The sequence below is a fragment of the Scyliorhinus torazame genome, chromosome 15 (genome assembly GCF_047496885.1).
Source record: "Scyliorhinus torazame isolate Kashiwa2021f chromosome 15, sScyTor2.1, whole genome shotgun sequence".
Taxonomy (NCBI): Eukaryota; Metazoa; Chordata; class Chondrichthyes; order Carcharhiniformes; family Scyliorhinidae; genus Scyliorhinus; species Scyliorhinus torazame.
The window spans coordinates 86,098,587-86,122,011 of NC_092721.1; the positions used below are offsets into that span (position 1 = coordinate 86,098,587).

Consider the following 23,425-nt stretch of genomic DNA (forward strand, 5'->3'; position numbering starts at 1 on the left):
TGGGGCCAAGGTTGGTGCAAATTCGGCACCTTGCCCGCCTGCAGTGTAGCTGAGCCAAAAAAGGTCAACCAAGCATTTGAAGCACTCTACCGAGGACTGTACACCTCTGAGCCCCACGACGGGGACGCGGGGATGAAATGGTTCCTCGATGGACTGGACATGCCAGTCATGGGGGACGATAGGCGGAGGGAGCTGGAAGCGGTCATGGAGCGTATAAACTCCATGCAGGCGGGGAAGATGCCGAATTTGCACCAAGCTTGGCCCCACACCTACCGGAGGTTTTTGCGGATACCTAGCGAGGGGCACCCTGCCTCCAACACTAACACAGGCCACGATATTGCTGATTCCCCAAAAGGACAAACACCCACAGAATGTGGATCATACAGACCCATTTCACTGCTCGATATGGACGCAAAGATATTCGCAAAAGTCCTGGACAAAAAACTGGAGACCTGCGTACCAGAGGTGGTCGCAGAGGACCAATCAAGCTTTGTTAAGGGTGAACAGCTAACTGTGAACATCAGGCGCCTGCTGAATGTAATAACCCCATCTGGGGTAAGAACACCAAAGGCGATCGTCTCCATGAACGCAGAAAAGGCCTTCGACAGAGTCGAATGGAAGTACCTCCTTGAGGTATTGGAGTGGTTTGGGCTAGGGACAGGGTTCACCGCGTGAGTGAAATTCCTGTACAACGCCCACAAGGTAAGCTCTGAATAATTCCAGTTGCATAGAGGTACAAGGCTATGCCCACTGTCCCCACTCCTGTTCGCCCTGGCAATCGAACCCTGGCGATCACTGTTGTCATATGAGGAGAGATTGACCAGGTTAGGATTGTTCTCGCTGGAGTTCAGAAGAATGAGGGGGGATCTCATAGAGACTTATAAAATTCTAACAGGACTAGACAGGGTAGATGCCGAGAAGATGTTGTCAATTCAAACTCCACATGGATAGTGATCCGGGGCCAGGATCGAACCCGGTTCGTCGGCGCCGTGAGGCAGCAATGCTAACCACTGCACCACCATGTCACCACAAAATATAGTTATAAAGGTGCAAAGCACATACAGGGACAGAATGGCCATGCCACCATTGTGCTTGCTGTACTTCTTGACTTTCCTAACCCTACTGCTATACGTAGGTCTAGTTCTGACATTTGAACTACAGGTGAAGGTAGCCTACTGACTGCGATGCCCAGTTGTCTGGAGATGACCTTGGCGGGCATCTTCTTGAGGCCTGGAGGCCCTCAGTCTGTCCTGGAGCAGGTGCACCCTCCTTGGCCTGACAAGTTGACAGACAAAGGCAATTTAGAATGGCTGGACAAACACAGGAGTGTCCTGGGTGGATGCCCTGGGGTGTCCAGCAAACATACCTCCTCCCTGTGGTTGCCTGAAGACTCCTTTTGTAAGGGCCACGAAGAATCCAGCACGAGTTTTAAGGATACAAAGTAATAACATTTATTTACTGTAACAGATATACATAACAGTAGCAATAACTTCCCTTGCTACATACTCCTTCCTGCTGGTTCCTGAACTGGCCAGCTTTAATTATACTAGGAGTTTACTAGTGGTTTCTCCGCCCCCCTCATTGGGGAAGCTCATACTCCCACAGGATTGTGGGATAGTCATTAGTCCCCAGCCAATGGCAAGTAGGCAGGTTATAACATCCCTCCCCCCCAAAGTCCAAGGAATCCACCGAAGACCCTGGCGAAGGAGGGCGTCGGACTCGTTTGGCCGCAGGCCGGACACCATTTGCACGCGGCGCTGGATCAGGCGGCGTGTAACGAGATGGAGACCGGCGCTTCCGTGATGAACGGCGCAACGGTTGTACATCCACGGCCCGTGGACCCGAGGATTCCCCCTCTGATGCATCCTGTGTCTCCATCTCGGAGTCAGAGTCTGCTGCCTCCGTCATGTCAGCGTCTCTATCTCCATTCGGTCCCGTAGCGACCTGCACAGGCTTCGAGTGAGGCACCAGTGGAAGATTGTGAGGACTACCTTCCCTTGTCTCTGGTCTCTGCGGCTGTTGAAATGAGCTCTGGGGGCGGGGAATCTTTTGAGGGGGTGGTCTTCTGGACCGAACGTGGTCTACATGTTTTCACTGGAGACGACTGTGGTAGTATGCATTAGGGGGTCATGTGGGACTGTGAAGCCGTGATGTCATTGGCTGACAGATCCCGGGTCCTGGTTGGCTGTTGAGCTCTAGCTCCGCCCTGAAGGTGGAGTATAAGAACCAGGAGTTCTCCCCCGCAGGCCAGTCTGTTACTGAACTGCGGGGAACAAGTCACGCTTAATAAAGCCTCATCGACTTCATCTCTATTCGTCTCTCGTGAGTCTTTGTGCGCTACAATTTATTAAGCGTGCTTAAAGGACTATGGAGCTCAGGATCATCCCGGAATGCCTGAGGATCAGCCCCAACGCAGTGAACTCAGCAGCAGTTTTTAAACACTGGCAGACTTGTTTCGAAGCATACCTCCGAACGGCCCCCGGCCGGGTCACAGAAGACCAGAAACTACAGGTCCTGCATTCGAGGGTAAGCCCGGAAATTTTCCCTCTCATAGAAGACGCAGAGGATTTCCAGACAGCGTTCGCAGCACTAAAAAGCATCTATGTTCGCCCAGTGAACCAGATCTACGCACGCTACCAACTTGCAACGAGACGGCAAAGTCCCGGAGGATCGCTAGACGAATTCTACGCCGCGCTGCTAATTTTGGGACGGGCCTGCAGCTGCCCGCCGGTAAACGCGATTGAACACACGGACATGTTAATTCGCGATGCGTTTGTGGCTGGTATGAACTCTCCCCAAATCCGCCAAAGACTTTTAGAAAAAGAGTCGCTAGGACTCTCAGAGGCAAGGGCCCTTGCAGCCTCACTAGATGTGGCCGTACGGCCCCGACCGCGCGGCAGACCCTTGGGCTCCATGGACCCCCGTCGCGACAAACCCCCCCCACCCCACAGGCTTGCGCGGTTCAGACGCCAAGTCGTCCCGGGGGAGCCCACTGCTATTTCTGCGGCCAGGCGAAACACCCCCGGCAGCGCTGCCCGGCCCGCACAGCGATTTGCAAGATATGCGGGAAAAAGGGCCATTTTGCGGCTGTGTGCCGGTCTCGGGAGGTCGCCGCTGTCCCCGGAGAAGAAGGAGTCCTGCGCGTTTCTTTTTTTTAATATAAATATTTTATTGAAAATTTTTGGCCAACCAACACAGTACATTGTGCATCCTTTACACAATATTATAACAACACAAATAACAATTACCTATTTTATAAACAAAAAAATTTTTTTTAAAGTGAATAAATAATAAATAACAAAAATGAAAACTAACCCTAATTGGCAACTGCCTTATCACAAGTAACTAGCTTTTGGAGCGCTGCTCCTTCCTCAGGTGAATGAAGAGGTCTGTTCCAGAAACACATATATAGACAAATTCAAAGATGCCAGACAATGTTTGGAATGCAAGCATTAGCAGGTGATTAAATCTTTACAGATCCAGAGATGGGGTAACCCCAGGTTAAAGAGGTGTGAATTGTCTCAAGCCAGGACAGTTGGTAGGATTTCGCAGGCCAGATGGTGGGGGATGAATGTAATGTGACATGAATCCCAGGTCCCGGTTGAGGCCGCACTCATGTGTGCGGAACTTGGCTATAAGTTTCTGCTCGGCGATTCTGCGTTGTCGCGGGTCCTGAAGGCCGCCTTGGAGAACGCTTACCCGGAGATCAGAGGCTGAATGCCCTTGACTGCTGAAGTGTTCCCCGACTGGAAGGGAACATTCCTGCCTGGTGATTGTTGCGCGATGTCCGTTCATTCGTTGTCGCAGCGTCTGCATGGTCTCGCCAATGTACCACGCTTCGGGACATCCTTTCCTGCAGCGTATGAGGTAGACAACGTTGGCCGAGTCGCACGAGTATGTACCGCGTACCTGGTGGGTGGTGTTCTCACGTGTAATAGTGGTATCCATGTCGATGATCTGGCACGTCTTGCAGAGATTACCATAACAGGGTTGTGTGGTGTCATGGTCACTGTTCTGAAGACTGGGTAGTTTGCTGCAAACAATGGTTCGTTTGAGGTTGCGCGGTTGTTTGAAGGCAAGTAGTGGGGGTGTGGGGATGACCTTGGCAAGATGTTCATCGTCATCAATGACGTGTTGAAGGCTGTGAAGAAGATGACGTAGTTTCTCCGCTCCGGGGAAGTACTGGACGACGAAGGGTATTCTGTCGGTTGTGTCCCATGTTTGTCTTCTGAGGAGGTCGGTCCAGTTTTTCGCTGTTGGAACTGTCGATCGATGAGTCGAGTGCCATATCCCGTTCGTACGAGGGCATCTTTCAACGTCTGTAGATGTCTGTTACGCTCCTCCTCGTCTGAGCAGATCCTGTGTATACGGAGCGCTTGTCCATAGGGGATGGCTTCTTTAATGTGTTTAGGGTGGAAGCTGGAGAAGTGGAGCATCATGAGGTTATCCGTGGGTTTGCGGTAAAGCGAAGTGCTGAGGTGACCGTCCTTGATGGAGACGAGTGTGTCCAAGAATGCAACTGATTTTGGAGAGTAGTCCATGGTGAGTCTGATGGTTGGATGGAACTTATTAATGTCATTGTGTAGTCGTTTCAGTGATTCTTCGCCGTGGGTCCAAAGGAAAAAAATGTCATCGATGTATCTGGTGTATAACATCGGTTGAAGGTCCTGTGCGGTGAGTAGGTCCTGTTCAAACTTGTGCATGAAGATGTTGGCGTATTGGGGTGCGAATTTGGTCCCCATGACTGTTCCGTGCGTCTGAATGAAGAACTTGTTGTCGAAGGTGAAGACGTTGTGATCCAGAATGAAGCGCTTCTGAATGAAGAACTTGTTGTCGAAGGTGAAGACGTTGTGATCCAGAATGAGGCAAAGGAAAGGGGACAGCTGCCCCCGACTATGTCTGAGGCAATGATATCGCTTCTCCTAAAGAAGGAAAAGGACCCGCTGCAATGCGGGTCCTATAGACCTATTTCCCTCCTAAATGTAGACGCTAAGATTCTGGCCAAGGTAATGGCAATGAGGATAGAGGATTGTGTCCCGAGGGTGGTCCATGAGGACCAAACTGGGTTTGTGAAGGGGAGACAGCTGAATACGAATATACGGAGGCTGCTAGGAGTAATGATGATGCCCCCACCAGAGGGGGAAGCGGAGATTATGGTGGCGATGGATGCCGAGAAAGCATTTGATAGAGTGGAGTGGGATTATTTGTGGGAGGTGCTGAGGAGATTTGGTTTTGAAGATGAGTATGTTGGATGGGTGCAGCTGTTGTATAGGGCCCCAGTGGCCTCCACGGAGTAGGGGAGGTTGCGGGACTTTATATTGGTCACGAATGGATGGGGATCTGCATACCTTTGGCTCCATAGAGGGACAAGGCAGGGATGCCCTCTGTCCCCGTTACTGTTTGCACTGGCGATTGAGCCCCTGGCAATAGCATTGAGGGGTTCCAAGAAGTGGAGGGGAGTACTTAGAGGAGGAGAAGAACACCGGGTATCTCTGTATGCGGATGATTTGTTGTTATATGTAGCGGACCCGGCGGAGGGGATGCCAGAGATAATGCGGACACTCCGGGAGTTTGGAGAATTCTCAGGATATAAACTGAACATGGGGAAAAGTGAGTTGTTTGTGGTGCATCCAGGGGAGCAGAGCAGAGAAATAGAGGACTTTCCGCTGAGGAAGGTAACAAGGGACTTTCGTTACTTGGGGATCCAGATAGCCAAGAATTGGGGTACATTGCATAGGTTAAATTTAACGCGATTGGTGGAACAAATGGAGGAGGACTTCAAGAGATGGGACATGGTATCCCTGTCACTGGCAGGGAGGGTGCAGGCGGTTAAAATGGTAGTCCTCCCGAGATTCCTCTTTGTGTTTCAGTGCCTCCCGGTGGTGACCACGAAGGCTTTTTTCAAAAGGATCGAAAAGAGTATCATGAGTTTTGTGTGGGCCGGGAAGACCCCGAGAGTGAGGAAGGGATTCCTACAGCGTAGTAGGGATAGGGGGGGGCTGGCACTACCGAGCCTAAGTGAGTACTACTGGGCCGCCAATATCTCAATGGTGAGTAAGTGGATGGGAGAAGAGGAGGGAGCGGCGTGGAAGAGATTGGAGAAGGCGTCCTGTAGGGGGACTAGCCTACAAGCTATGGTGACGGCCCCACTGCCGTTCTCACCGAAGAAATACACCACAAGCCCGGTGGTGGTGGCGACTTTGAAAATTTGGGGACAGTGGAGACGGCATAGGGGAAAGACGGGAGCCTTGGTGGGGTCCCCGATAAGAAATAACCATAGGTTTGCCCCGGGGAGAATGGATGGGGGATTTGGAATATGGCAAAGAGCAGGAGTAACGCAACTGAAAGATCTGTTTGTGGATGGGAAGTTCGCAAGTCTGGGAGCGCTGACCGAGAAATATGGGTTGCCCCAAGGGAATGCATTCCGGTATATGCAACTGAGGCTTTTGCGAGGCAGCAGGTGAGGGAATTCCCGCAGCTCCCGACGCATGAGGTGCAGGACAGAGTAATATCAAAGACATGGGTGGGGGACGGTAAGGTGTCAGATATATATAGGGAAATGAGGGACGAGGGGGAGATTATGGCAGATGAGCTGAAAGGGAAATGGGAAGAAGAGCTGGGGGAGGAGATTGAGGAGGGGCTGTGGGCGGATGCCCTAAGTAGGGTAAACTCATCGTCCTCGTGTGCCAGGCTAAGCCTGTTTCAATTTAAGGTGTTACACAGGGCGCATATGACTGGAGCACGGCTCAGTAAATTTTTTGGGGTAGAGGATAGGTGTGCGAGATGCTCGAGAAGCCCAGCGAATCACACCCACATGTTCTGGTCATGTCCGGCACTACAGGGGTTCTGGGTGGGGGTGACAAAGGCGCTTTCAAAAGTAGTAGGAGTCCGGGTCGAACCAAGCTGGGGGTTGGCTATATTTGGGGTTGCACAAGAGCCGGGAGTGCAGGAGGCGAGAGAGGCCGATGTTTTGGCCTTTGCGTCCCTAGTAGCCCGGCGCAGGATACTGTTGATGTGGAAGGAAGCCAAGCCCCCGGGGGTGGAGACCTGGATAAATTACATGGCAGGGTTTATAAAGCTGGAACGGATTAAGTTCGTCCCAAGGGGATCGGCTCAAGGGTTCACCAGGCGGTGGCAACCGTTCGTCGAATACCTCACAGAAAGATAGAGGGAATGGAAAACAAGAAGGCAGCAGCAGCCCAGGGGGGGGAGGGGGGGGGGGGAGGAACCAGAAGGAGTCTCAGGGTTATTAATATATATGTATAATATGTATAGGTCGTTGCTATAAATAATTGTATATTGGACTGTTAAATCATATTTTTGGAGAGTGTTTATCTGAGACAAGGCAGTTGCCATTTAGTTTTAGTTTTAGTTATATATTATTTATTCTTTGTTTATAAAACAGGTCATTGTTATCTATACTGTTATATTATTGTGTAAAGGATACACAATGTACTGTGATGGTTGACCAAAAATTTTCAATAAAATATTTAAAAAAAAAAAAAATAAAGCCTCATCGACTTCATCTCTATTCGTCTCTCGTGAGTCTTTGTGCGCTACAACGACCCTGGGCTTGCACTTGGTAAGATATAGGGCCCGTTTGGCGAAAGATTACACCAGGAACCCATTGGGCACCACCAGCAAAATTCCGAACGAACACTGGGTCGCCGGGCGCAAACTGCCGAGTCGGCCGATGCCGAGAAAATCCCTGTCCCTGCCGTTCTTGTGTGCGGCGTACTTTTGCGCCAATGTCCGGGAAAACCATACTAAGGCGGGTGCGAAGTCTCCAGCCCATTAGGAGTTCTGCGGGAGCTACCCCAGTCACTGCATGGGGGGTGGTCCTGTATGTAAACAAAATGCGAGCCAGTCTCGTGTCCATTGATCCGAAAGACTGCTTCTTTAGGCCTCTTTTGAATGTCTGCACTGCGCGCTCTGCCAACCCATTTGAAGACGGGTGGTAAGGGGCAGTGCGGATATGGCGGATGCCGTTCATCTTCGTGAACCTCGCAAACTCCTCACTCATGAATGGAGTGCCGTTATCCGTGACCAGCACCTCGGGGAGGCCATGCGTACTAAACGATAAACGCATCTTTTCAATTGTTGCGCAGGACTTTGTCCCCTGCATCTTATGCACCTCTAGCCATTTGGACTGGGCGTCAATGAGTAGAAGGAACAGGGATCCTTGAAAAGGGCCTGCGAAATCTGCATGCAAGCGTGCCCAAGGCCGCCCTGGCCATTCCCAGTGATGTAGGGGCGCGGCCAGCGGAAGCTTCTGATGCTCCTGGCAAATGGAGCAGTTTTGGGCCACCTTCTCAATGTCGGCGTCGAGGCCTGGCCACCAGACATAACTCCGGGCCAACATTTTCATTTTGGTCACGCCTGGATGCCCATTGTGCAAGTCTGTTAGTATCAGCTCCTGGCCTTTTTCCGGGACAATCACATGCGTCCCCCACATGAGGATGCCGTCTTCCACGTTGAATTCTGACAGCTTGGAGGAAAATGCCCGCAACTCGCCTGGGAGCTGTCTATGCTGCCCACCATACAGGACTATGTGCCGAACCTTTGACAGGACTGGCTCCGTCTGGGTCCACTCATGGATCTGTGATGCCGTGACAGGCAAGGTGTCCATAAAATTTAGGGTTGCAAGCACCTCGCCGGTTGTGGGGGTCGACATGGGGCCGGTCGATAAAGGCAATCGGCTCAGTGCGTCGGCATTTGCTATCTGCGTACCTGGTTTGTGCTCCAGAGAATACTCGTATGCAGCAAGCAACAAAGCCCAGCGCTGGATCCGTGCAGAAGCAATGGGCGGTATTGGCTTATCCTCTCTGAAAAGTCCCAGCAGGGGCTTATGATCAGTCACGATAGTGAAATGGCGGCCGTACACGTACTGGTGGAAGCGTGTCACCGCATAAACCACTGCCAGGCCCTCCTTCTCGATCTGCGCGTACTTTTTCTCTGCTGCTGTCAATGTGCGGGATGCGAAAGGTATCGGTCTTTCGGCCCCGTTGTCCATCTTGTGGGACAGGACAGCCCCAATACCATACGGGGATGCATCACATGTGACGAGCAAAGGCTTTCCAGGATCCTAGTGGGTTAGTAACACAGACGACGACAATTGTTGCTTTACCCGCCGGAAAGCGGTTTCTTGCGGCTGACCCCAAACCCAGGTGTGATTTTTCTTTAGCAGAAGGTGCAAAGGGGCCAGCGTAGTTGCCAGATTGGGGAGGAACTTCCCGTAATAGTTTACGAGACCGAGAAAAGAACTAAGATGCGAAGTGTCAGTCGGGGCGGGGGCATGTTGAATTGCACGCACCTTCTCTGTGACGGGGTGCAGACCTTCGCGATCCACCCGATAACCTAGGTAGACTACTTCCTTTGCCTGAAATACGCACTTTGTGCGACGTAAACGGACTCCAGCCTCCGAAAGGCATCTAAGGACAGCCTCCAGATTTTCCAAATGTTCCTGCTCCGACGTCCCTATAATCAAAACGTCATCTAGGTAGACAGCCACACGTGGTAAATCTCTCAAAATGCCCTCCATAACACGTTGAAAGATTGCACAGGCAGAGGATACTCCAAAGGGCAACCGTGTATATTCATACAGGCCCCGGTGTGTATTAATCGTTACATATGGTCGGGAGGCAGGGTCCAGCTCCAACTGCAGGTAGGCGTGACTCATATCTAATTTTGTGAACGAGAGTCCACCTGCAAGTTTCGCGTAGAGATCCTCTATGCGAGGCATTGGATATCAGTCGAGTCGGGAAACCGTATTCACTGTAAGTTTATAGTCGCCACACAAGCGAACTGTGGCATCTGGCTTCATTACAGGTACAATTGGTGCTGCCCAGTCAGCAAAACAGACGGGCCTGATAATACCCAAACTCTCCAAACAAGTGAGCTCCCCTTCTACCTTCTCGAGCAAGGCGTAAGGCACTGGGCGCGCCCGGAAATAGCGCGGCCTGGCTCCTGGTTCAACTTGGATACGGGCTACGGCCCCTTTTATTTTCCCCAAACCAGGCTAGAATACATCTGGGTATCGTCCTAGCACCTCAGTCAACCCTTCAGAAACTGTTTGGAGGATGTGCTGCCATTGCAACCGCAAAGGTACATGGATTACGGGAAAATTATATAGTGTAGATTTATTTGTTCTTAAGGGCAGCACGGTAGCATTGTGGATAGCACAATTGCTTCACAGATCCATGGTCCCAGGTTCGATTTCGGCTTGGGTCATTGTCTGTGTGGAGTCTGCACGTCCTCCCCGTGTCTGCGTGGGTTTCCTCCGGGTGCTCCGGTTTCCTCCCACAGTCCAAAGATGTGCGGGTTAGGTGAATTGGCCAATGATAAATTGCCCTTAATGTCCAAATTGCCCTTGGTGTTGGGTGGAGGTGTTGAGTTTGGGTAGGGTGCTCTTTCCAAGAGCTGGTGCAGACTCAGGGGGCCGAATGGCCTCCTTCTGCACTGTAGATTCAATGATAATCTATGATTAATCTAGGACAAAGGTTCGGCACAACATCGTGGGCCGAAGGGCCTGTTCTGTGCTGTATTTTCTATGTTCTATGTTCTATGTTAAATTGCGCAACCAGTCCCGACCCAACAGGCTGGGCCCATGGCCCCGCACCACGATAAGTGGGAAACGTCCCTCCTGGCGTCCATAGACAACAGGGGTCATTGTAGTTCCTGCAATGTCCAGTGGTTCCCCTGTGTAGGTGGCCAACCTGGCCTGTGAGTCGGTTAATGTAAGGGTCTGTATACCCTGCTTGATGAGGTCGAATGTCCTCTGGGCGATCATGGAGACCGCTGCGCCAGTATCCAACTCCATCTCAAGCAGGTGGCCATTGACCCGGACTGTCACCTTAATGGGGGCCACACGGGGAGCTGCCACACAATGCAGCTGCAGGCAGTCGCCCTCCGTCTCCACGTCCTCAGGAGTAGTCGCCGCAGGTTCATCCACATGGAAGGTACGGCCTCTGGGCTGGTCCCAGTTACGGCCCCTGGGCTGGTCCCAGTTTTGGTCGGAACGGCGCCCCCAGGACCGCCGTCCGCGACGGGGTCGGCGCCTACAAGTCTGACACGGACATGGCTCCCCATCCATTGGCTCTGCAGAAGGCTCCCTTCGGGGAGGAATGTCCGACCGCCACGGGCGTCGGTCCGGACGTTGCCTCGCCCAAGGTACCGCAGGAGTGCGGGGGGACGTTTTCGGACGGAAGGGGTTGCGCCCCAAGGCATGCACTTCCATTCCCTGTAGCTCCTGTACTCCTCGCTCTGCGCTCTCTCGGGACAATACTATTTGAATGGCCTGTTGAAAAGTCAATGTTGGCTCCGCTAACAACTTTTTCTGGGTGGCCGCATTGTTAATACCGCAAACCAAACGGTCGCGTAACATTTCTGACAAGGTCTCACCATAGTCACAGTACTCCGCAATCCTGCGTAGCCTGGATAGAAAATCGGCAAGGGATTCTCCAGGGGTCCTCTCAGCGGTATTAAACCGGTAACGCTGGACTATCGTGGACGGGGTTGGGTTAAAATGTTGCCCCACTATATTCACAAGTTCATCAAACGTTTTGGTGTCCGGCGCAGCTGGGTACGTAAGGCTCCTAATCACCCCAAATGCATGCGGGCCGCAGGTGGTGAGCAATATGACCACCTGCCGCTCGTTTTTGGTGATATTGTTTGCCCGGAAATAGTAACGCATCCGTTGTGTGTACTTATCCAGCTTTCCAGCGCAGCATCAAAAACATCCAAACGCCCGTACAGAGGCATGGTATAATAGAAAACAACTTCCAACCAGTATCCAACAAAAATCCAGGGAGGTGGCTTCAGCAGTGTAGACAGCTGTTCACTTTAACGTTCGTCGCCAGTTTTGTAAGGGCCACGAAGAATCCAGCACGAGTTTTAAGGATACAAAGTAATAACATTTATTTACTATAACATATATACATACCAGTAGCAGTAACTTCCCTTGCTACATACTCCTTCCTGCTGGTTCCTGAACTGGCCAGCTTTATTTATACTAGGAGTTTACTAGTGGTTTCTCCGCCCCCCTCATTGGGGAAGCTCGTACTCCCACAGGATTGTGGGATAGTCATTAGTCCCCAGCCAATGGTAAGTAGGCAGGTTATAACAACTCCTCCCTGACTCCTCGAGAAGAACGGACACCTCCCTTGTCCCACTCTCACCTAACCACTAATGGATCTTCACTCATGGCTGTAGTGATGATGTGCACATCCAGCACAAACTGCCACACCCTTCTCCAACATGACCTTCATACTTCTCATGGAGATTTCGATGTACTGACATGACAGAGTCATTACATCAGACAGAATGTGGATGGAATCCTCCATTCATCATCAAATCTGCTTACAGCTTCGGATAACCATGCCTGTTGTTCCCCTGCCTGTCTTTGAAGTTCCATTATTTCTTGGAGCGGCAATTCCAGAGACTTGCCATCGAACCCGAACTGAAACTCAGCTAGGGCCTGGTCTCCAGCAGACTCCGAGTGTCGGAGAGCTTGGCTGTCACTGCCCGTGTCTTTGAGGGGCTCACCAGATAATGACGCTAAGCTTACTCTAGAACTAGTGTCCACCAAGCTGTGTGTCTCTGTGTTGTTGGAAGGTGCATGTGAACGCAGTGAAGAGTATTCCACGGATGCTTCCTCAGGATCCTCATCTGATGTGGTGTGGGGCTGATGTGCTGGCTAGTGTTCTGCCTTTGTCTTTTCTTGCTGAAATAGATAATTAGTCATTGCATCCTAATTGGGTTAATAGGTCACTCAAAGTCATTGTCCATGTGCAACCAATGTATGCTGTGTGGACCCTCACTGGCTTGATGCGGGACACTGATATTGCCTTCCATGCAGGCATGGACGCTGTCCTCTCTGGTGAGATCTGCTCTTTGTATGGACAAGAGTTGTTTCAATTCTGCCATCTCCCTCTCTAGTCTGAAATCTTTCCTTTTTGTTGTAGATCTTATCCTGTGTAAATACAGATATGTTGACTGAACACCACGGATGAAAGAGAAGATCAGAAGCATGCAGCCTGTTATGTGCACTGAGCCGTCCCCAGTAAGGGCTGATGGCATGTTTTGTTGCAGGATGTTACATGAGATGGTGATGTTGAAGTATCTGTCAGAGAAGTAGTGCTGATGTTCTTCCTGCTGGTAGTGCATGAGATCTTTGTGAACTGTAACCATTAGACTTCCTGACGAGAGTGAGAGTTTGGTGTGAGAAGGATGACTTACGGGGGCTGAACAATGAGATCATTCATCCCCATCCTGCACTGCAGGGTGATCCTCTTCGGAGGTCCACACATGCTGACCTCTCTGGCGACCTCCTCAAAAGCTAGCATGGTGAGGTTAGTGGATCGCCAGCTCCCATCCCAAAGGTAGAGGACTTCCTGCTGGTGCTGGACCATCTGAAGGAATCTCCAGAACTTGGAGGTTAGTCCTCATGGGGCTATTTTTGTCTTTACCACAACAGGTTCTGGGATGTTTGTGGGTGCCATTTAAATATGGCATCCTGCACTTCAGCTACAGGAGGTAATGGTGGGCTGGACAAATCCCCACTTATGTATAATTGATGCTCTGGTATGAGAACCCGCCCCACTACCCAGGAAGTATTACAGCAAGTTTTGCATCCCCCGCTGGACTTATTCTCCAGAACATAAAACTCTGCCTCAAATTTGGGGGTGGGGGGGATAGGCAGAAATTGTTTTACAGAGGCCATCAGAAGACATAAAACAATTCAACTGATAAATGCAATTATACCATAGTAATATATGTCAACTTTAAAGATTTTGAATGTGTTGTTACGGAACCGGCCAGATCCCCAATTTAAATTGGGAAACCAGATGAGAAACCCCAACAATTTTTCAATTTGTAAATTGTGAGGAAAGAGATTTTTTTGCATTAAAACACAGTTTATTAGCATTAAAGAAAAAAATGCTTTTCAATTAACAGTTAAACAGTTCTTTAAAAAGTAAAGGGTGGGATTCTCTGAAATGGAGACAGAGTGTTCGCGCCATCGTGAACGCTGTCGAGGTTCACGACGGCGCGAAACAGCCCCGGTCCCGACCGATTCAGGGCCCGATAATGGGCTAGGAGCGGCGCGTTTCATTTACGCGGGCCAGGCCTTGGCGCCGCGTAAAGGCGGCGCCGCATACATGACGCGGCCGGCGCCGCAAAACTGGCGTCATCCGCGCATGCGTGATTGCCGTTCTCTCCGAGTCCGCCCCGCAAGAAGATGTCTGACGGATCTTGCGGGGCTGCGGAAGAAAGGAGGTCCTCCTTCAGAGAGGCCGGCCCGACGATCGGTAGGCACCGATCGCGGGCCAGACCCCATTTGAGGGGTACCCCAAGCGTTCCCGCGCTGTTCCCACCGGCAGCGACCAGGTGTGGACGGCGCCGGGGGGAACCCGCCATTTTAGGCAGGCCGCTCGGCCCATCCGGGCCAGAGAATCGCGGGGGTACCGGTGAATCGCCATTTTGGCTGTCTCGGGCGATTCACTGTACCGCGCCGCGCAAAACGCGATTGTGCCGATCTGGCCACCTCCGTGAATCGCGAGGGCGTCGGACTGGTGTCGTGGGAAAATCTGGCGACCCAGTCGATTCTCCCAACCGGCGCGGGAGAGGAGAATCGCGCCCAATGTCTTTCAGCTTACTTCCCATCTATTTCTAAAATTATAATTAAGCAATATCCACACACAGGTCAAATGCCATTTATTAATACACTTAACACTTAGTGGCTTACAGATTTATTCACAAAGTCCTTGGAGAGAAACTTTCATAAGTGAGACTAAGAAACATAACTCCTTTTGTCAAAACCCAGAGCAGAACACTAAAAGGAAACTAAACAACAGACACAGGACAGTGCTGAAAAAACTAAAAACTGACCCAGCCTCTCCCATGAGTGACATCACAGCCTGCCTAGCAGTTAATCCCTTAATCATAGCTTTAGCAGACATTAATGGGAACAATGGCCCACAGCGAGCACATTTAGCCGCGTGTTTCCAGGTGTTTGCAGCGCCGAGAAACACAACGCTATCACACGTCACTCAGGTTAGATAGGAGTTCACAGCAGCTGAGGAGCTCCACTCACCGGAACTCCTATTTCAGTTAGCTAATCTTCTTAGCCATATCAGTTTGTGAACAGGACAACAGAAACTGCACTAATGGCAGGAATAGCAAAGTATGTTCCATTCAGTCACATTATTTCAGCAGACAAGATGACAATTTGACTAAAATGGTTAATGTAAAGTAAATTAAAATAGCGCTGATGTTTCTGGAGTATCCAATTGTTAGTGAAGAATTGGCAAACAATACACATTTTGGGATCTTTGACAATGGCTTGCATTTCTATAGCTTTTAATGTAGTCAAACATTTAAAGGCACTCAAGTGGTACGTTGTAAGAAGTGTAGGAGATGAAAGGCTTTCAGCTGAAAATGAAAAAACGAAGCAAAAATGCGAAAGGGTGGGAGTTCTACACATTCCAAGGTGTTTCACAGCCATTGTAGAACTTTGAAATGCAACCACTACTGCAATGCACTGAAACATAGCTGTAAATGAATGCACATGGTTCCAAAAATAGCCAAATAATAATAACCAAATAATTTGTTCTGGTGATGTTGTACAGGACAGCAGGAAATTTCCTTTTGATTAGTGCCATAGGATCTTTTATGTTCTTTCAGGGAAACTTGACTTAATGTCTCATCTGTAAAATGACACCGACATCATGCAGCACTTAAATGTCAGCCGAGATTATTTGTTCAAGCCTCTGGATTGAACCTTGAACCAATGGCTTTCTCAGAGAGGTGAAGGTTCTATCACTGAACCACAACTGGCAAATTAGTGTGGACATGGAGGTGGAAATTAAATTCAAGTTGTCTTTTTACCAATCTGAAAAATTTACTGAAATTTACTAAATTTTGAATATCCTACCACTTGCACTTGAAAAAGAACCATGGGCGGGATTCTCCGTTAGCTGATGCCAAAATTGGGAAATACCATTGGACGGAGAATACCTTCCGTCGCCAAAATCGTGGCATGTAGCGATTTGACAACAAATCGTGATTCTCCGTCACCTCAAAAACGGCGTCAATGTGTTTCACTCCGCACGTACAATAAACACCGTTTGCATATCATTAGCGGGTCCGACCTGGTATTCTTCGCCTCCAATGGGTCGAGTTCCCGACGGCGTGATTCACTTGTGCTTTTAAAAATAGAGAAACCGGCATGGTGGCTGCTGAGGGAGATGGACGGGGTACAGACAGTGTCCAACATTGCCATTGTTTGCTGGCAGTTGCGCTGCTGGCCGGGGAGCATCTGCCAGGGCCAATGGGCGTAGTGGGGATGGCCAGGAGGTGAGCTATGGGGTGGGGGTGGGCAGGCACGGAGCACCATTGCTGCAGCCGGCAAGGCAGTATGAAACTGTGCACACTGCTAACAGTCCACTAAGAACACGAGTTATAAACGTGTCCCCCAGCCGACCCATCAGCTGTATGAGTGTGCTCCAGCACAATCAGTGCCATCGTTTTGGCTCATATAAATGTGTGTGGAGAGTGTAATGTATGTGCGGCTTCAGTTTGTCAGTCTCCTGAGTGTCCACCACGGACCGAGCAAAACCTGCACTGTTTTTCATCCGAATCAATGGTGTTCCACCCGGCACTTGTGCTGGCCCCTAAATAGTTGCAGAATCAGTGCAAGTGTGGTGCCAGTTTTTCTGTCGTGTAAGTCCACAAATTCTCCGTTGACGGCTACACTTAGTATCAGAAACGGAGAATCCCGCCCATTGAGTCTTGAGTCACCAATAAGACAGCATTGTTATTTTTCTCCTAAAATCTATTTAACCTGCAACACTAGGATGGATTTTATGTGCCTCCATTGGATGTGTTTTTGGTGGGGATGCATGTAAAATAGAGTGGGTGTCAACCTCACCATTCCCGAGTTCATTTCCATAATACATGTGGGGGTGGGGGTAACTGAAATCGGCAGCCCACCCACCATTATTTAAATAAATAATTAAGGGGAAATTGAACTTCTTAACAAGCCAACTGACATCAATAATATGCTGCCCTACCATAATAGGGGAGTCAGGTGGGCCGTCAATTTGAAATGCGTTATAAAAGGGTGGAAGGAAGGGGGGATAATATTTTCGGAGATGTCCCAAGACAATAGGCCCCTTTCCTCCTGCTTTATATAACACACCGCCCCTAAACTATCCAAACCCTCCCTGCCCAAAGCCCCAAACTTACCTTGCTCCGGGAACATAGAATCATAGAATCCCTACAGTGCAGAAGGAGGTCATTTGGTCCATCAAGTCTGCACAGACCCTCTGAAAAAGCACCCAACACATCCCACCACACCAGCCCCATACGCCCCACCACCCCAGCAACCCCGCAACCCCAACTAACCTTTAGACACTAAGGGTCACAATTTTGCATCGCTAATCCACCTAACCGGCACATCTTTGGACTGTGGGAGGAAACCGGAGCACCCGGAAGAAACCCATGCAGACACATGGAGAATGTGCAAACTCGGGCGGCACTGCGGCACAGTGGTTAGCACTACTGCCGCATTCTGCTGAGTGCCTGGGGTAAATCCTGGCTCCGGGCCACATCGGTGTGGATTTTGCACCTTCTCCCCGTGGCTGCATGGATCTTGTAGTGATCTGTATATCTGCTAGTTTATTAAGGGTTAATAACTGTATCATAGTGTTCATGTATTCATGTATATAAACTGAACTCAGAGGTTCTTCCCTCTCTTCGAACCAGGGGTAACTGGACAGCAGAGTGTTAGAGAGATATAGCTTAGTTGGCACGTGTAGTTAAACATAGTTCATTCTTCTTCTGATTTACTTTATCATCAGTTATAGTTGTGGAGAGTGAACGCATTCATTAGTGTTTATATTCGTTATTTATTAAATGTTATTTGTTTTAAATTGAAGACTAATACAACCATCAGATCATTCTGGGAGTAAGCAAAGAGTAACGCCGTATTATGATCACGTAATATAACAGGTCTCACCCCCACAACACAAATATGTTCAGGGTAGGCAAATATGCTAAATTGCCCCTTAATTGGAAAAAAAAGAATTAGGTACTTTAAATTTATAAAAGTAAAGAATGTGCAAACTCCACACAGTCAACCATGGTGGGAATCGAACCCGGGTCCCTGGCTCTGTGAGGCAGCAGTGTTAACTATGGGCCTTCTTCTTGGGCCTGCTCACAGTGCCAAATAATGTTTGCCTAATGCTGTTAGATCGGTAGAAAATTCGCTCCACACCAACTTTGCTTCTATGGGAGGAGGAAGTATTGTGTTGCAAATGGAGCTGTCCATCTCGCTCAATAACTGGCTGCCCATTATATGAGAATAACCTTGTTTCAAGGATTTGGCTGCTGTGGAAAATATGTCTGGGCACTGCGTCAGAATTTAAAAGATCATCCACAAACTAAATATCAATGGAAATATCAATTTTTGTCACAAATGAGACAATCTTACATGTGGGTCATGGTGGTCCAGTGGTATTGCTATTGTAGTAATAATCCAGAGGTTGAAACTAATGCTCTGCGGACACAGATCCAAATCCCACCACAGCAACTGGTGGAATTTAAATTCAACTAATAAAAAATCTAGAATTGAAAAACAGGGTGAAATTTTACCTTTTGTCACAGACTGTGGAAGTGCAACATTTAAGACAACGACACCTACGCCGGCTTTCCCCACCCTACTGTTAGGAACATAGTGCAAAAAAAATGGGTCCTACAACATCAGGTTTTTAAAGATCAGGGTGCCTTTTTAAAGGTCACCCATGTGCACAAAATTTAAAATGGATCCCCCCTCCAACCCGGCACTCGCCTGTGACACTGCCCGGCAAGTGTAATGGGGCAGTGCCGGTAGCAGTTTGCAGGTATGACCCTCCTCTGAGCGATGCACTCATCTGACTTTCTCTGGGAGGTCTGCCCACTGGGTGCACGTCACGGGAGACCAGCTGCAATTCACAAAGACATGCCCTCATATCGCTATGAATGGGTTATTTAACATGGGGGTGGATTGAATGAGGGGTTGATCAGGCATAGAGGCCTGATAAAGAGATTCAAACTAATTGTAATGGTGTTCCCCATGTTGAACAGTGGGATTCCCAGAACATCATTGGCGGAGGGTGGGGACAATTGGGTTGAGACTTCCCGCCAATATAAAACATGATTTGGGCCTCTTTTGAGATTTTCCATTCCCATCATCGAACCTGCCCAAAAGACAAAGAGCAAAAAGTCCCGGCCATAATCTCAGTAATGGATTTATTTAGGTCCATTAGGGAGGAAAATCTGCCATCCTTACCTGGTCTGGCTTAAATGTGACTAAACCCACAACAATATCATTGACTTTTAAAGTGCCTTCTGAACTGGCCTAACAAACTGTTTAGTAAAAGTGCAATTAGGGATAGGCAACAAATGCATGCCTTGTCAGTAATGTCCACATCCCATGAATAATTGATTTAAAAAATAGCTATTGAAACTGTTATTTTCTGAATTCAAGTCAGTTTGTTGAAGACTGAAGATGCATTAGCTTCATTATTATCTGCAACTATGACTAATTAGTAACAATCAATATCCCTTGTTTCATTGTCCACATGAAAGATTCATTAGAAATATTTGAGCTGTGAATTAATAATAATAATCTTTATTATTGTTCCAAGTAAGCTTACATTAACACTGCAATGAAGTTACTGTCGCCTGCTCGGGTACACTGAGGGAGAATTCAGAATCTCCAAATTACCTACCAGCATGGGCTGGATTCTCCCAAAATGGGACTATGTCCCCACGCCAGTGTAAAAACGCTGGAGTTTTACTCTGGAGATTCCTGCGAAAAGATGAGCTGATTCAAGCATGGGGCTACCAGTACCCAGAATAATGCATGCAGCTTTAGCTGCGGACACAGGCCCCATCACTTCCGGTTTTGAGTCTGTGCATGCGCACGGCGGCTGCCTCCAGCGGCCATGGCGGACACGAACCGCAGAGCCACACGTACAGACTAACACCCCCCCCCGGACCGGCCGCAAGTCCGAGGATCTGACCTCGCGGTTCTGTCCCTCGGCCGCCTAAAAGGCCCTCCCCCCTGTCCGATTCCCCCACCCCCCACCAGGGTGACCATGAACGGAGTCTGCAGCAGCCACGCGAGCATCCCGACCGGCAATAGCAGGTTTGTTCCACGCCATCGGGAACACGCCCGGTCGGGAGCGGAGGATTGCTGGGCTGGCCTCTGGCAATTGGCACCCAGCTGCTCTGAGTACTCCGCAATCACGCTGATTCTCCGGTCCCGGAGAATCGCCAGACCTGCACCGGGCCCGATTTCGCCGTGAAACTGGATTCTCCATCCCTGCACCGAATGCGATTTCGGCGCGGGGCTGTGGAGAATCGAGCCCCACATCTTTTGGAACTTGTGGGAGGAAACTCCGCGGAGCATCCGGAAAAAACTCACGCAGACACAGGGAGAACGTGCAGACTCTGCATAGACAGTGACCCAAGCCAGGAATCGAACATGGGACTCTGGCGCTATGAAGCAACAGTGCTAACCATTGTGCTACCATGCCGCCTCACTGGAGTAGTAATGCAACTTGCATTATATAATTCCTGGTAATCACTGGTGTTTAAACCAAGACTGCCCTGTGATTTAGAATCTGCAGATCTCCACGGTCAAGATCAGTAAATATGTGTTACACAAGTAGCATCCCAATCCCACCACACTTACCATATCAGCCCATAACATTTTTATTACATATTTGGATTAATTTTTGTTTGCTGTGACTGCCTTTGATCAGGAAACAGTAACAGTAAGGGACATTTGCAATTACTTTTAAAAGCTTGGGAAATCTGTAATAATTTTGAAAAATGTTTTGATAAGGAATTTTAAGAGTTTGTATCAATTGTAAAATATCAATTATAGTTCCATTTGTTATGGGCAAGGGTTTAGAGAACCCCAAAGTGTATCATGGAGTTCACCTCACCGACAGCTTTGAATAGATTGTGGTATGGGGCACACGGCCCACTCTACAGGTGTGGTACAGCAGAAATGGAAAAGTATTTTTTAAAGCGAAACAATGTTTATTCTATGAACTCAAGTTAACTTTTTAAAACATACAGTGAACATCTCAGCAACCATCAAGTCAAATACAACCCCCAAAGAATACAACACTAAGTAATCCTTTAGATGCCCTCCCGCGATTCTCCCAAGCTGCGGGAACGGCCCGGTCAGGTTTCGCGGGCCGCAGGCCGGAGGATCGCCGGAGACACCGAAAATGGCGATTCTCCGGCACCCCTGCTATTCTGAGGCCCGGATGGGTGCCCACCGATCGTCAGGCCGTCCTCTTTGAAGGAGGACCTCCTTCCTTCCGTGGCCCCGCAAGATCCGTCCGCCATCTTCTTGCGGGGCGGACTTAGAGAGGACGGCAACCACGCATGCGCGGATGACACCCGTTATGCGGCGCCAGCCGCGTCATCTATGCGGCACCGCTTTTACGCGGGCGACAAGGCCTGGCGCGTGTAGATGACGCGGCCCCGATCCTGGCCCATTGTCAGGGCCTGAATCGGTCGAGACCGGGGCCGTTTCACGCCATCGTGAACCTCGACGGCGTTCACGGCGGCGTGGCCACTTTGGCGTGGGAGTTGAGAATCGCCCCCTTTATCTCCACTGGCAAAACCACAAACTTTGGATTTCTTGTCTGCTACCCGTTTCCTCACATTTTGTGCAACTTTCAAATGTTGTCTAGCCAATTCACCTGCTCTATTTAATCGTTCCCGGAAATTTGACACGTAATCCAATAATGTAAGTTCTGATTTCTCACTCACCAATTTTTCCTTAATCAATTTAAGTGGTCCTCTTACATCATTACCAAAAGTTAGTTCAAAAGGACTAAATTTGTTTGACTCATTAGGTGCATCCCTAATTGCAAACAGTACAAATGGAATTCCGTTATCCCAATCCTCTGGATAATCTTGACAATAAGCCCTCAACATTGTCTTTAATGTCTGATGCCACCTTTCTAACGCTCCCTGCGATTCTGAATGGTACGCAGTTGATTTAAGTTGTTTTATTCCAAAGCTATCCATTACTTCTTTGAATAACCTCGAGGTAAAATTTGATCTCTGATCCAATTGTATTTCTGTGGGTAGTCCATATCTCGCAAAGAATTTAAGTAATTCCCCCACAATCTTTTTAGCTGTAATATTACGTACTGGAATGGCCTCTGGAAACCTAGTAGACACATCCATTATAGTCAAAAGATATAGATTCCCACTTTTTGTTTTAGGAAGCGGTCCGACGCAATCAATTAGGACCCTTGTAAAAGGTTCCTCAAATGCTGGGATGGGTATTAAGGGCACTGGTTTTATCACTGCTTGAGGTTTCCCTGTCACTTGACATGTGTGACATGATTGACAAAATTCAACTACATCTTTATGTCGTCCAGGCCAATAAAAATGTTTTTGGATTTTAGCTTGAGTTTTCCTTATTCCCAAATGACCTTCCACTGGTATCTCATGTGCAACTTGCAACACCTCCTTTTTCTACGCTACCGGCAATACTACTTGATGAATTTCTGTCCACTTTTCATCCACCTGCACATGTAAAGGTCTCCATTTTCTCATCAAGACATCACGTTTACAGTAATAACACTCTGGTAAACACTCAGATTCCTCTTCCGTATATGCTTTCTGATACATCCGTTTTATTTCTATATCTTTCTGTTATAACTCCGCCAATTTTCCTGAACCAAAAATATCCGCCTCATCCTCCACCTGTTCTTGTTCATTTTCAACCATCTGATCAAAAATAGTTTCTGATAATTGCACTTCATCTTCACTCTTTGATTTCTCCTCTTGTCTTAACCTGTGACTTTGCAACCTTGTCATTACACAATCCGGGCAACTCTCAGGATATTCATCCTTCAACATTTCAGTTGTCTGATTTTACACTGGCTTATCCACCGCAGTAGGCATCACTCCCTCCTGCGATCCAGCTATATCATCACCCAAGATAAACTGTATTCCTAGACAAGATAGTTTCTCTATTACTCCTCCTACCACTTCACCACTCTTCACTGGACTTTCCAACCTTACCTTATATAATTGCACACTACTCCCCTCACCCTGAATTCCACATATTGCCACTTTTTCTGGCAACATTCTTCCCAAACTACATAACTCCTCATCTCTTACCACTAAAGATTGACTAGCTCCCGTATCTCTTAAAATTGTGACTTCTTTACTTGTTCCTCCTGATACACATGAGTAAACTTTACCCACACAAGTAAATTCTTTAAAGACATCTGGCACCTTCTTATCAATCACCTCTTGAACAGTCTGTACAATCTTTTGCACCTCCTTCGCTTCCCTTGGGCTTTCCTTTCCCACTTTAACAAACCCTACTGTCTGATCCTGT

At 48.8% G+C, this 23,425-nt stretch overlaps 1 protein-coding gene across 1 annotated transcript in view; it reads right to left on the reverse strand.

The window, feature by feature from the left end:
* Positions 1-23,425, reverse strand: part of arhgap42a (Rho GTPase activating protein 42a) — a 572,455-nt gene that overhangs the window by 278,683 nt on the left and 270,347 nt on the right. The gene's annotated exons all lie outside the window — the stretch shown is intronic.